This window comes from Solenopsis invicta, chromosome 16 (assembly GCF_016802725.1).
Source record: "Solenopsis invicta isolate M01_SB chromosome 16, UNIL_Sinv_3.0, whole genome shotgun sequence".
Taxonomy (NCBI): Eukaryota; Metazoa; Arthropoda; class Insecta; order Hymenoptera; family Formicidae; genus Solenopsis; species Solenopsis invicta.
In genome coordinates, this window is record NC_052679.1 from 25,341,937 (window position 1) to 25,356,598 (window position 14,662).

General features: G+C 37.9%; 1 protein-coding gene and 3 long non-coding RNA genes across 10 annotated transcripts in view; 3 read left to right on the forward strand and 1 right to left on the reverse strand.

The window, feature by feature from the left end:
• The window catches only part of LOC120356875, a 66,212-nt gene that overhangs the window by 35,804 nt on the left and 15,746 nt on the right, over positions 1 to 14,662 (reverse strand). The window lies entirely within an intron of this gene.
• Positions 1 to 14,662, forward strand: part of LOC105193845 (protein artichoke) — an 84,933-nt gene that overhangs the window by 11,225 nt on the left and 59,046 nt on the right. The gene's annotated exons all lie outside the window — the stretch shown is intronic.
• Positions 240 to 7,186, forward strand: LOC120359815. The gene is made up of 2 exons (XR_005576609.1): positions 240 to 3,260; positions 4,434 to 7,186. It is a non-coding gene; the product is annotated as an uncharacterized LOC120359815 (long non-coding RNA).
• Positions 11,936 to 14,146, forward strand: LOC113003867. Its single transcript, XR_003268727.2, has 2 exons — positions 11,936 to 12,624; positions 13,620 to 14,146. It is a non-coding gene; the product is annotated as an uncharacterized LOC113003867 (long non-coding RNA).

Sequence of the window (14,662 nt, forward strand, 5' to 3'; positions counted from 1 at the left end):
TCTCTCTCTCTCTCTCTCTTCTCTCTCTCTCTCTCTCTCTCTCTCTCTCTCTCTCTCTCTCTTCTCTCTCTCTCTCTCTCTCTCTCTCTCTCTCTCTCTCTCTCTCTCTCTCTCTCTCTCTCTCTCTCCTCTCTCTCTCTCTCTCTCTCTCTCTCTCTCTCTCTCTCTCTCCTCTCTCTCTCTCTCTCTCTCTCTCTCTCTCTCTCTCTCTCTCTCTCTCTCTCTCTCTCTCTCTCTCTCTCTCTCTCTCTCTCTCTCTCTCTCTCTCTCTCTCTCTCTCTCTCTCTCTCTCTCTCTCTCTCTCTCTCTCTAGACGATTGTCGACGCATGGTCGTTCATTACTTTTCGAGATCGCTCTCGTCCGATCTATGTCTCTCTTCAACAATTCTCACGAGCAGTTCTCTCCACGCTAAAGAATATCATTAAAGCAATACTGAAAGCTCGCTGCTGAATACCGCAACTCGGATTGTTACGAAATTGCGTGGAAGTGATTTTCTCGAAACTGTACTGCTGAAGATAATGAGAACGACTGTGTTCATTTGTTAAGCGAAACAACCAACGAGATTATTAGAATTCTGTGCGACGTAATAACGACGAAGCGACAATACCTCTATGAATGTGCTCCTTCTCAAATTCTCTCTAGAGCGAATACATTCGCGAATGTGTAATGATGAGCATTATATTTAATATTAATGTGATAAAACATTTCCATGTTTTACACCCTGGTCATTATACATATATTACAATATGATTTACATTTCTATAGTAATTTATATTAGATTAATTAATTTTAGATTATTTATCGTAGAAAGGCAGACTTGTTATAAAAGAGTCTGACAATGAGTGAAAAATAATTTACTGAATACTTCCAATAAATCGAGTCAAAATGACGATAGCTGTCGGTCTGTTCTTGACACTTGCAAGGCAAATTAATTCGCGACAGCTGACTCGGTTGTCAGTTCGATTAAGTGTTGGGTGGAGCTGAATGGTTGTGTAACAAATTAGATCTGGCTGTGCTGACTAGTTTATAGGCTGCGTATTTACTTGAGGCTATACGATATTGCATATGAGATATAAGCCACAGCCTATTATCGCTATATCGATTCGACATGGCAAATCTCATTTTGATACTACGGATATGCATTATGTCAAATGTATACGTACGAAACATAATTTTAATTGGGACTGTACTTAAGAAAATAGGTGAGTTGCAACAATAATTTTGTTTCTTCTCTTCCGTGTAAAAAAAATTCGCTAATAAGCTTTTGGAGAATAACTTGGAGAGTAATTTACAGAGAATAAAAGAGAAAATCTCTTAATTTCGACCATAAAAACTTTCGTGAACAATAATATGCGGCAATTAAATAATACATACTGCATCTGAATTATTTATTTGCAAAAGATGAGGAGAGAACTCCTGCACTAATTAAATTTATATGATGTTCTACATTTCACATTTATCGTACACGTTACATTACATCTCATTTTACCGATAATTTACTTATTTAAATAATCGTTAGAGCCATTTTCCACACAATTATCGTACTATTTAAATCAATTCTATTCTTCTTTGATGTCGTTCAATCCTGATGATGAAACATGTCATTGGCTCATTATGGGTTTCTGTTGATCCGGTTAATGATAGCTAATGAATATATCTTTATTTGCATGAAATGCGATTATTCGGCAGCCCTGTCAAATATTTTCACTCAATAATACAAGGATAAAATGACACATCATAATCAAAAGATTTAATAGAGTACGTTTTTTTTTATATACCTATCATTTGTTGATCTAAAAAGAATAGCGACGCGTAAAAATATTTTTCTCTTTCTAGTTAATAGTTGACAATTACTTATCAAGTTAAAATTTATAATTAATATTACGTGTATTTATAAATTATATTAAGTGTAGAGTAATACCAAAGATAAAAAATAAAAATTCATGACTCAATGTTTGATGTGAATCAAAAGAGCTTTTTCATATTTCGCAGTCAATTCAAGATTTAAGAATCTAACGCTTTAACGATTTCGCGTCCATCATCGTCAGACCAAGTATTTACTTCACACTGGCGAGCTCGCGAGGGATAAAGGAAGGAAGGAAGTGCCGAAGGAAGGAAGAAAGCTGTGGGGAGAACGTCATGAGAAAAGGGCGATCCATCAAAATCAAAAGAGCGCCGCCGCAAGCGCCAAGGGTCGTTTACTTTCTCCGCTCTTCGCGGATACTTGGTTATTTTTCGAGTCGCCTCTTATCTTTTTTTTCCCTTTGTCCTCCCCGTTTGTGTCATTATCCTCACACCTACGTGTGACATTGGTGAAGTGGCCAGATAAATGATATAACAAGTAACTATGTATTATATACAAAGAACAGCCTTGATCTACTCGAACGGATTGAGTAGAATATCTTGGGCCTGGATAATTTATTCTCAAAGATGTGGAATTTTCTAGACTGCGCGTGACAATTATTAATCGATCGTTTGAGTATCACTCGGATGACAATTATAACATTAATAGGATGCTAATTAATATCGCGTTCAAATAACTCTGTTCAGTATTCCGATATTGAAGATTATCGAGCTGTTTACTTCTCATTGCAAAGTTTTTCGATTGAAAACACGTCTGTCGTTACACACCGCACAAGTAGAGAGAAGTTTCTCTTAAAAAGCAGACAAGGTACTAACTAGGTAAGACATCAACATGTGGAAAGTTTAGGGTGCGAGGTGTTGTACTGGAAATTTATGCGCGCGCGAGCAGCGAGATAACATCGCTCGACGAGGCACACACATATCGCGAGTTTTCACCACTCGAATGCCTGAATAATTGGAAATTCAATAACTCGACACTCACGGTACAACTTGAGACTGCTTGCGGCATGCTAAGTAACACTATCGCCGCTCCTTCAACTTGATGATGATTTAGTAGCGCGGAAGGAAATACATATGAGAGAGAGAGGGAGTAGCAGAGAGAGAGAGAGAGAGAGAGAGAGAGAGACTCGACGGGAGCAGGGCGGAGCTGGGCGCGGGCGCGTGAATCTATTTAAGCGCGACACTGAGAGAATCACGAAGTGAAGGGTGAAGAGAGGACAGAATAATGGATGGTATACCCGTAATGTCACATGCAGCATGCCGAAACCACGCCGTCCACACTCTCTCGGCAGTGTTAATCAAACGGCGCGCGAGGTAACCCGCGGAAAAGGCGACCGCGACGCGACGTGGTGGTGGTGGGCTGGGGGATGTACGGTCAGAGAGAACGCGTGGCCAGGTAAGAGATATAATACCGCCACGGCTACCTGTATGGAAACATGCGTGAAATCGTGTACGACACGATTATCGCGTACCGATCGCCTGGATCCGCTCTCCACGTCATGTAATTTGGCGGCTGGACTACTCCGCTAATCCACGACTGATATACCTCCGACCGGAGATCGATTTTCCCTGTGAATTATCGCCTGGTGTGAGGCCACGCCCGAACGGGAAATCGTGTTGATGAATCCGCATTAAAATTTAGCTTCAATTAGATTTGCAATAATTATGAAGCTAACTGCACGCGACGTATAAAATGTTCCGCCGCGTCCATATACGTATATGCGATACGTCGTTCGTCTACGTAATGGAAAAACGGATGCACGGTGAATTACACATTTTAATTTTCTATACATGATATATTTTTTTAATGCGCAATATCGCAGAAAAATAAGATACATTTATCACTTCTTAATTTCAAATTTCATCTCTTTACTTCATGTGATTTTATCATATTTTTATCTAATGGTTCGACCCGTCGGGTACAGTTTAATAAAATATTTAGGACAAAAGGTCTTGAATGTAATGCTCTTGTGTAACAAGCAAACGCGTCAACAGGCCATACAAAACGCGTCGAGAAGTACGTTGTTATATTTTGCATACATATCACGCGATATTATAATATATACTGTAGGCGACAATTTTTTTTTTTAATTTCTCGCAAAAGTTTGAATAAATATTTACACGTTGGAGAATCAATATCGATGCATTTGCATAGAGTTAAATTCAAATTGTGTTTTAATATTAAATGTGCGTTTGACGTAGCCACGAAATCTAAAATTGTACAGTGCGTTGCATTGATGCCTGGGGTACCGATTTTGGGGACCACGTTTCTTTCTTGATTATTTTTATGTTCATGATTGAATGCTGCAGTGATAGTTGACAGCAGCATTTGGTCATGAACGCAAAAATAACTAAGAAAGAAACGTGGTCCTTAAAATCGGTACCCCAGGCATCAATGCAACGCACTGCAAAAAAGAAAAACAAATTTCAAAAACGTTCTTCGCTGTGATCTAGTACCTACAATAATTACACGTCCTCCCATTGATTCTGATTAATCGCGCCGGGCGCAATGTTTCAAGTGTCCAACAGCTCGAGTGAATATATCGAAAGGTTTCCGTGTGTTTTGCAGGCTATCAGGCTGGTCGATTGGCCGAAGAAGCTTTGGAAAACTGCCAGCGAGTTTCCGAAGTCGCAAGCTTTGGCTGACCTCGGCTCGTCTATCCCACCGAGATGGATTTTTTTTTCTCTCAGGACCTTTGTGTCCCCGGGAAGTAACTTCACGGTTGTATCCGTGTGTATTGCTCGCCGATGTGACGGATACTCGTTCGTGTGTGCGCGCATACGAACAGCTCGTGCGCACACAGGAGCATGCATTTTACGAGCCAACATCCCCCCTCGGGTGCGTGCGGTGGCATCGTCAGCATTTTCTACCTTGACCGATGAGATCGTTGCTGAAACGAATGCATGTTTACAGTGGTTCTCAGTATGTCGGATCCACAACTGTCCGCGCACCAACTACGTCTTATAATTTGTCGCCTCGATAAATGTAGCGATAAAACACGTTAACTCTATCTTTGCATTTATGTTATGTGTAAAAAGACGTAATGCAATAAAGAACCCAAAATTATATATATATATATATATATATATATATATGTCGACAACTTTTTATTACATCATCTCTCCTCTCTAAATTTCGGAAACAAGTCGTTCGTTAAGCCCTCAACGATTGAATCGATCAAAAGGACTTGACAATTAACGAAATCGTTGAAGAGCTGGTCGGATGGAAACGTAACAGTTGCGCCTGGAGATCGTAAGCCCATCGCTGCTTTTCAGGAAATTACATTCCATTCATAACGGCTTCCACAACGCTTATCGCGAGCGGCATTTAAATAAATTTACACTGTCTGTGTTTCCATGAACTGAGAAACGACAGTACGCCTCAGCGGTTCTGAAGGGTATCTGCGAGGATGCTTTAGATAACTTTTAATTGGGATGAACATAAATTTTCCTGCGCGCCAGTAACGCTCGCGAGCTTTATTGTAAGGCAGAAGCGCTTACGATGATTCTCGTCATTTAAAATAATACAAAATGCTTCCAAATGGACAATGGCGTGTTATTACGCGTTGTAACCTCTTGCTATAACTCGCGGACGAACTTTATTTTACAATTAACAAGAGCACCGGTGTTTATGATCGATAATAAAAACGGCAAATTGACACATCCTCCATGATATCCTCTCTTCACACGAATGTTACATGCTGCACAAAATGCGCGTCGCTACGGGTCAACGGTTTCAGCCTCGTCGAATTTCTACGTCAAGCCCTGCTCGCTTGAGTGCGATTATTTGCATAACACAATGAACATTTCGGTATTGACATTGCGCAGTTTCTATTAGCGCGAGCAATATTTGAAATTGCGAAGCGCCAGCGCCTGAGTTTTGTTCGGACGTCGGATTGATCCGATTTGCGTATTCCATCCGATACCGGACAGCCTAGTTTTTAAAAATACTGACATTTTACGTTGTCAGGAAGGACTTGGGCTTTTTTCCCCGATCGTTTGTAAAATGTATGTCGAATGAAAAAGAAGATCGACGAGTTAACAACGTCGAGCAACTTCAACGTAACGCTGCTTTGTTTTGATGCACAAAACGACAAATTAATTACAACTTCGTAACGAAGCGATCGATAACTGCGAATTAATATCTGGCAAACAACACGGAACACTAAAAATACAAATGTAAATTGCAACAACACATTAGAGACTGTAATTGTATGTTTTGTCATGATTTCTTTGCACAGTTCCATTGAAATTTTATGCATTATTGTTGCATTATTATTTATTATTATTTACGTTCACGCGACTTTTTCTCGCTTTTTTTTATCTACGATTTTCTCGTATAAAGTATAGAGACCTATAAGAGAGCAATATTATTGCAAATAAATTTATCAGAAAAACTAATATACTTCTCTTTAAAACCAATATAAAGAACAAAAAATAGCAGCAATATTAATAACGTTACGTATAATCTAAATATTTTCCACAGTAGTAAGCATCCTTCACGGTTTATCGAACCGTTATGCGTAATATTGCCGGCCAATTAATGTCAATGTCAAATTTTATTTTGGCGGTTACCGGTTCGGCAGGTTATACGCAGGATGCGCACCATATCCTTCAATTACAGATACAATTTTTTCTTCCGGTTAATCCCTTTACATTCTAATTGCTTGTGCGCGATGAACGTTTCGTCTCTTTCATCTGTACACGCGTCGATACTACTAACTTACGATACCTTTCAAAATTACAACATATTCTCGTCATCATTCCTGATAAATATATCGAAATGGCACACTACCATTTAATTCTTCATTCTCGCTGAAGAAAACAGCGAACACTCTATCGACACAATTCATGCTTAATGGAGACTCATTATAAACTATCCTTTAGCAGGCTTCATCGATAAAAGTTAGTATGTAATTGCGGACATATATCGCTACGCCGCGTAATGTACTGCATAATACTCTCAACACGCCTAAACTAATTTCAAACTGTAATAAAAGTACGCGTGGCTTATACATGTGGAACGTATGCCATAAACCATTAACGGTAATGATATTGTTCTTGTAACGCGGCTCTAATGCTAACGATAACGAGCTGGCACATAACTGTATCGTATTCATTACCTTGACTTATTAAAACAAATAATGAGAATGGCGTTTGTTCAACAGGTATCGTAATAGCAAAGTAAAATGGTAGACAATTATACGTTTTCTGCAAAGGTATTGATAAACGCAAAGAGAACATTATACGTAACAGCTTTCGAATGCTCTTATTGACGTTTCTAATGACTTGAACAGACGGCAGCAAGAAGCGACAACGGTTTAATAATCTCAGACTCAATTACAAGACAGAGTCGCGGAGTTGATGAACTAGACGCGAGGTTAATGAATGCGTAATGTGCAAGCTGTGATTAAGATTTCAGTATACGTGATAATAGTGCGTTAACGAGAGCAACATTCTTTCTTTGATGTCACTGCTACTACGTCTAAATTAATTTTTTTTTTCAAACGTGACTTATATCTTATCATCGGAATAAACAAGAAAATTTAACTTGAAAAATTCGTTATAAATGAATTCAATTTAGAGCAAAATATCTTGTAGAAATACGTAAATCATTATCATCAATATAAAATTTAAAAAAATGACATTATTTTGATTTTAAAAAGTATCGAAAACTAGGGATTTTGCACGAAATAAGCTGTTATAATTGCACATAATTAGAGCAAAATGTTTCTTACAAATACCTAAAACACACCTACATTTCGTTAAAACAAAATTAAAAGAATAAAATAGTCTTCTTCCAAAAAAATATTGGACTAGACATTTGCAAAACCGCAACGCGCTTAAACGTTAGCTTTACATTCGTTTTTCACGTAATCTCTGATACATAAAAGGTGCATGTTATAGGCAAGAACGAGATAATATACAGCGGCTTGAAAATCTCAAAATTGTACGAGACTGGCAAACACTGTGCCACATCGTGCATGGGTTATGCGCCGAGAGACTGGGTGAGCTGCCGCTACGCGGAATGAAATAGGGGCAAAGGTTTCGCGTTCTTTGTACCGGCAATATTATACATGCAGACACGGGCTGTGTTTGAAGATACGAGAAAACACGGCGAAGTAAAGAGGGGACATAGAGAAATCCAATTCGCCGTCGCGCCGTTGTGCCGCTGCCTGTATTAAAACGAGAATCAAATAGCTCCGAGCTAGAATGAAAGACTAATAGAATGGGCACCGGGACGCTACGACGTCTCCCGCGGAGGATGTCGTTCAAATGTGAACTCGTTTCGCGCAATTATGTTACTCTTGTAATTGAGACGCGATTGTGGACGGGCGCATTTGCTCAAACGCACACAGGGCGAAATGCATTACTCGTGTCCACAACGCGGACGCTGATAATTGGGAACCTAATGCAACAAATTACTTTCCAGAGAGAGAAAGAGAGAAAAGTGAGACGCGGCGTGCAGCTTGCATAAAACGTTGTCCTTTAATTTCTCAAATATTTGTATACATTCGCAGTACGTACATCTATAAACTTACTGAAATATATAATATACGCTCCTGTAATTGTTGACAGCATCAGCATTCTAGATTGAAACGGCCGCAAATGCACGCTTTGGCTTGCACTATGGCATCGTGTTTACATGGAATTTACATTAATCCGCGCATACGCGATATTACATATTGGACGGTACAAATGTATACTTTACTATATTGCATCTAGAGGAGTGTCCTCTCTCACTTTTTGCATGTAAATTACATTAGGTATTACGAGTGTCCTCTGCGCCACGCAAAACCCAGAAGAATAAATTAAGTAATTATCTTGCCTTTCATTCGTGTTTCACGCACATTTGGATATCGCACAGATCAAACGGCTTCGCCTGATAGTGACGTATCTTACATGCCCGTCGTCCCTTCGTCGAATCGCACCGTAGCGGTTTGCAATCTAGCGGTGTATAGTCGATTTATCGTTTTGGCGAACCGATCGCGAAGCAAAGTAGGCTAAAGGAAGCAATGGCTCGAGACGAAATCTAGCCGCTCCTAGGCGCGCCTCTCGTGTGGATACAACCGCGTCGTAATGAACATGCTCACGAGTAATTACCATGATTGCCTCGGCAGCGTCGGGCTGATTCCCGCTTTCCTCCTCGCGCCCCTCTCGCCCCTCTCGCCGCGCTGTTTCTAGCCTTCTCGTGAACGCTACCGCGTCACCCCGTCCGACCCTCGCGCGCATCCCTCGCTCCTACAATTATCGCTCTAATTACGCCGTTTTGTCCGCTGGCACTACTTGCGCCGACTGACGCGGTTAACTGCAGTTAACTGAAATGCAACGACGAGAACGCACGCGATCTCGCCGGCATCTCGCTGCGCAACCGCCCACCGCCCCGACACCGGGCTTTTAATTTGCGCGCGACAAACGGCGATAAACATTCGAAATCGCGTCTGTACCACTACGCGAACTTTGTTCACTCGTTCGTGCATCCTCCAAGAAGTTAAAGATCAGCTAGCGCCAGATTATTACGAGGCTGCATCCCGTTTCCGCGTGAGGCAACTAGACACGACAATTGTATAGCAATTCAAACGATTTGAGACTGTAAAACTTTGATAGATGGATTTTAAATGTTACATAATTGTTAAGTATACAAACAGAATTTTTTTTTATTTGCCATCAAAATCATGCTATTTCGAAGAATTTTAGATAATTTTCTCTGATCAAAATCTATCACAATGAAACATACAGTATAGTTTAGTTAGATTATACTAAATTTTATAAAATTGTAAAATAAAATTCTTTCGCACAAATACCATGTTCTCCCACGATTACTATGATTTTGAGGATAAGAAAAAATGTTTTGTCTTTTAGTTTAGATAAATACAATTTATACGGAAGTTACGCGAGGTTGTAATTACGTTTCTAGAAAGCAACTAAAATTGTCTTAAAAATTGTTTTGTAAAAATTCCAACCAAATATGCACGTTGTATAAATCGTATTGCGTAATTGACGGGCACACGCGCTATATGTGGTTCGTAGGCGTGGTGGGCGAATGCGCGTATCATTTTCGGTCCATACATGTTTGCATCTGGCACAAAAATGTTAGTTTTTAATTACACGTTAAGCGTTTGCATAACCGAAGCTATTGGCATCTCGCGCGTATTTCAATCGCCGGCCTCTCGTCCGTATCGAAAAGCGAGCGCGTTTCCAGAGTGCCAGCAATTTCCTCCCGTATTTACATCGCCCCGTCGTGGTTTCCGTGATATTTTTTTCCCCTTTCTAGTTTTTCTTTCGTTTTTTTTCTTGTTATATTTTTTCTTCTTTCTTCGATTCTTTCTCGGAGAGTTTTGCCACGCTTCCGAGCTCCGCGGGATTAAATCTCGCGGGAATGGAATAGCAACAACGCATTACCTGCGCGACTCGAAACGTCTAGATTCTCGGAGCATAACTTACACAAACGGAAAAAATGGTCGCACCCTCTTGTCTTAGACACCCGACAAAGTCACGAATAATTTTATAAGCGACTGTATTTCTTACTCTCACCTCTAAATCTCTTACAACGTATGTCTATTGAAATAAACGAAATCACGTTAAAACACACATTACCCATTGTGCGCTCTTGATCGACTTTTTCATTGATGTCACAAAAAACTAGCAGCATGCATGACAGAACATCGTAATGGTTGCACTCGTTCGAAAACACAAAAAACCACTCTGAGCTTCGACCGGAAAAAGAAGTTATTCATCATTACCTCTTCTTTACTTTTATTTTTGCGCCCTTTATACTTTTGCAACAATAGCGTAGAAATTTATTGTGTTTTAATGCATACAGTGGCACATGACGCGCATTGACGTGCAACGCGATAAGCGACAAATCTCTTATTGCAACATATAAAATTGTGATGGAATGTACAAACTGACAAAGCATATTACGTTCATGGTTGAAGAAAAATGTAAAGAAATGTTGTAACTTTTATTAAAAAAGTTTTCGCGCTGTCATATTAAATTATGCAATAATCCTACTTCAACACATAGATACATTCACCAGAAATAGGACGAAAATAACAAATATATCAAAATGTCCTAGTAGTCACGCGTACTTTGTCTCGGCTACAACATTCTTAACAAAATTTTTACTTTATATATAATTTTTTATCGAGTGTGTAAATATCAATTTATTGTTGGTATTTATAACGATACAAACTTTTTACAGGTCATGTGAACGGATCGTTTAAGTTTTAAGTGTATCGAATGTTTGATATTGATAAAAAGAGTCATAAAATTTTGATGTTTTATAGAATCAATAAAACATAAAAATACGTGTCATATATACATTTTTAAATCGCAATATCCAAACTGCGATGTAATTCTATTGTATATTTTATTTGAACAAAAATAATAATTTTGATATTGTATCACGTTGGAAGGGATTATTTAGGCTCAGTGTTTCCGAGAAAGCTTAAACGTTAAGCTTCCTTTGAATTTAAAGAGCAGGTTGTGGCCGCTTGTGGATAAAACCTGTGCTTAAACTGATTAAGCTCTAACGGAAATACCGAGCCTTAAGCGGATAGTATCGCAAAAAAAGTAGTAAGCCAGTTTCGTTAAAAATGTACTGGCGAATGAAATGGCAACGAGAACAGCTTAGCAAGGGCGATTTGAAATTAACGAGATTTAAAAAAGTAATGTATCAGTTTAGTGTAATCTACGCTTTTTTTGTGAGATTTTTGCATGAAAAATGTGAACGAATGTACTATCGTCTCATTTTTCACATTAATAACTTTTACAACATTTAATGCAGAATGCTGTTATCAAGCATCACGAGAGGCAGTTATATTATATTTTGTAATTTTTTAATCAATAATAATTGGAAAGAATACAATATGAAAACAATGATGTGAAAAACATGTATTTAAAATTATTGTTTTAAAAATGTAAAAATTAATTATTTTCTATAATAACGTTAATGATTGTTTTAAATAAATGTATATTTTATGGAATAAAATAAAAATTACAAATATTTATTTTATCATATTAAAATTGTTACTTAAAAATATAGAAAACTAAATGGTAAAGTATTTAAAATAATAATAATAAATTGTAAGTAATAATTATTAATCAACAATGTTACAAAAAATATTCTTAATCTTTACCGCATTAAATTATTTACAATGATATTAATAATAATACATTCGCCACATTTAGTAAATCAAAACTACTTTTTCTATCTTTTCACGATTTTAATTTTGATTAACTATATTTCTCGCAATCGAGCAGCTAATCAAAGTTACATCGCAATGATCCAAAAAACGAGTTCAGCGAGCGTGATAAAAAAAGTAGGAAACGTAATCTCAAATCGTATTAAATTCGACTCTATCTCAAATCAAATCTGCGCAATAATGTCGATACTCCCGTATGCAGCTCGGCGGTATTACCGTCAGCTTCGTACATAAATATCGAGATATAAAATACCAGTTCCATTGTAGCCGCCCGCATATTACAGAATGCGCATTTGGAACTAAAGTATGTTCATGGGCGTCGTTCGCGTCGTTCGTGCGCGGAAATCGCGATATCCATCACGCGAGTGCGCATCGGCCATTTGAGGATTAAATTTCGAACACGCGTTCATCCAATGTCAGTGTATGATGATCGAGCGTGCAACAAGTTTTCGCTGTGTCTGCGATCGCTCGAGCGTTTTCATCGATTTTGGCCGCGATCCCATCACGAAGATAGGTTAAACCATCGTATTCGCGATCAGCGTTCGAAATCGCGTAAGTGTGTTTTAAAGAATTCTGCTATTGTCTTGCATTCAAAGTACAATACTCTATATATATTTTTATCTTACATAATCTTATATATTGTAATACTTGTTATATATTTTTTCTTGATCTTTTAAACTGAGAATACATTGTAATCATCATTGTAAATTTAAATCATCATTATTGCTGGAGGATTCAGTTGAAATCAGTCTTGAAATATGATACAATTTAATTAATAGACCTCGCGAGTTAATTGCTATTTGTATCACAATAAAATCTGATATTTGTTACGTCATGTTTACAATCATAATTTAATCAAATTCGAATAGAGTTTATCTTGAAACATGGCCTGAGCATTATTTTCCGTAATTCAGTGATGGATTCTTGAGAAAAGCTCGTGTAAACAGCGTGTAAATAGCTTTAGAATCTTGTAACTTTTCCGGAAACTTAAAAAGAAAATGCTGGGATGATAAATAGCTCAGACTGCTAGAGCAGATGCTTACTAAGCGAAAGATCCGGGTTTGATTTTCAAACTTATTTCACATATACAATACTAGACGAATTAAATTGGAAATTATTCCGTTGTCGTAAAAACAAAACATTGAAAATTTGTATTTAATTTCATGACGAATGAAATCAATGTATTACGTTGTCCTTCACAAGACAATAACTTTTAAACACTAAGAGAAGTTTCCTGGTACTTTACGTATATATAAAGAAAATGATTATTTCTGAAGATTCTCGATATGCTTTGATGAATACAATGACGTAGTGTTACTATTAGCCAGTACTCATTATTCACATTTAATGAAACTAGTTCATTCATGTTTACGCGCCAATATAAAGCGCAAAATGAACTAATTGATTATATGTATCGAAATATAAAAATAAAATAATTAACTTGCATAGAAGTAAGCTTATTTAAATATGTTAGAAGAGGCTGTTGAGTTTGGCGGTCACATTCTACTTTTGTTGTTATTGACGTTTTCGAAACGTCTTCTTTTCAGGACGTTTTGCAGTTTAGAGCAACATAAAGTCTGAGATCCCGAGAGTAGGAAAGATAGTCCAATAACTCCCTTTTTGCCAAAAATTACTTCACAATGACGTCCGAATGCGTGAATATATTGTCGTGCAGAAGACATGCCAACTACCCGCGGTCAGCAAAGTTTGGTCACGTATGTCGAATTCTCAGCAGTGCCGCTCCATCAGTTGTACTTTTGCCGAGTTTACAATAGAACTTGATGTTTGTGCGCTGCTCCAATTTTAATGCTTTCGGCATGATGCTGCTATGCACATGCACGCGGAAAACAGAGAAAAATTGTTAGTACATTATTAATCACAATTGATTCTGACGAAGTTTCACGCACAATTAAAGAATTAATTATCTCAGCTATTATATATGTAAAAATATTATCATCCCAAAGTGCACGACCTCAACGTTACCAGTCTCAAAACTTTTTTATATATAATATTCGTATACGTTCTCGTATATTATCTCCTAAAAATATAAAAATAAAAATGACTGTAACTACTATTTTGAAATAGATAAAACAGATTATACGGATTAATGCGATACAAATATTGAATTTTAAAATTAATATAAGAATTTAATATGCTATTTGATAAGATATTTCTGATAGAGAAAACAATAAATTTTCTAAATTAATGTACAGAACATTTTTTTATAATGAATTTGCATTTGTGAGAATATGAATTGATTCGAATAACTTGTTTTATGGTCGCAAGTTTCTTGGCGTTTCACGAGGCATAGATCGGCAGAATATCGATGTATGGACGGAAGCATGTCCCCGGATACGCCGTAGCACGATACATCCGGGCTTAGGTTCGGGTTAGGTTATAAATCCCGGCTTAAACGATGGTTACCGCCATTTATAAAGCGGTAGCTCGGTCGCCTCGAAGTGCCTGCGTCGTCGATTAATGGAATTCCTCGGCGACGTGCCGGGCGTTCGTGCGAATAAATTCACGAAGGGGTCGTCGGTAGGAGAACTTGGAGGGAAAAGCACCCGCACGCAACCCACTGCTATTCTAA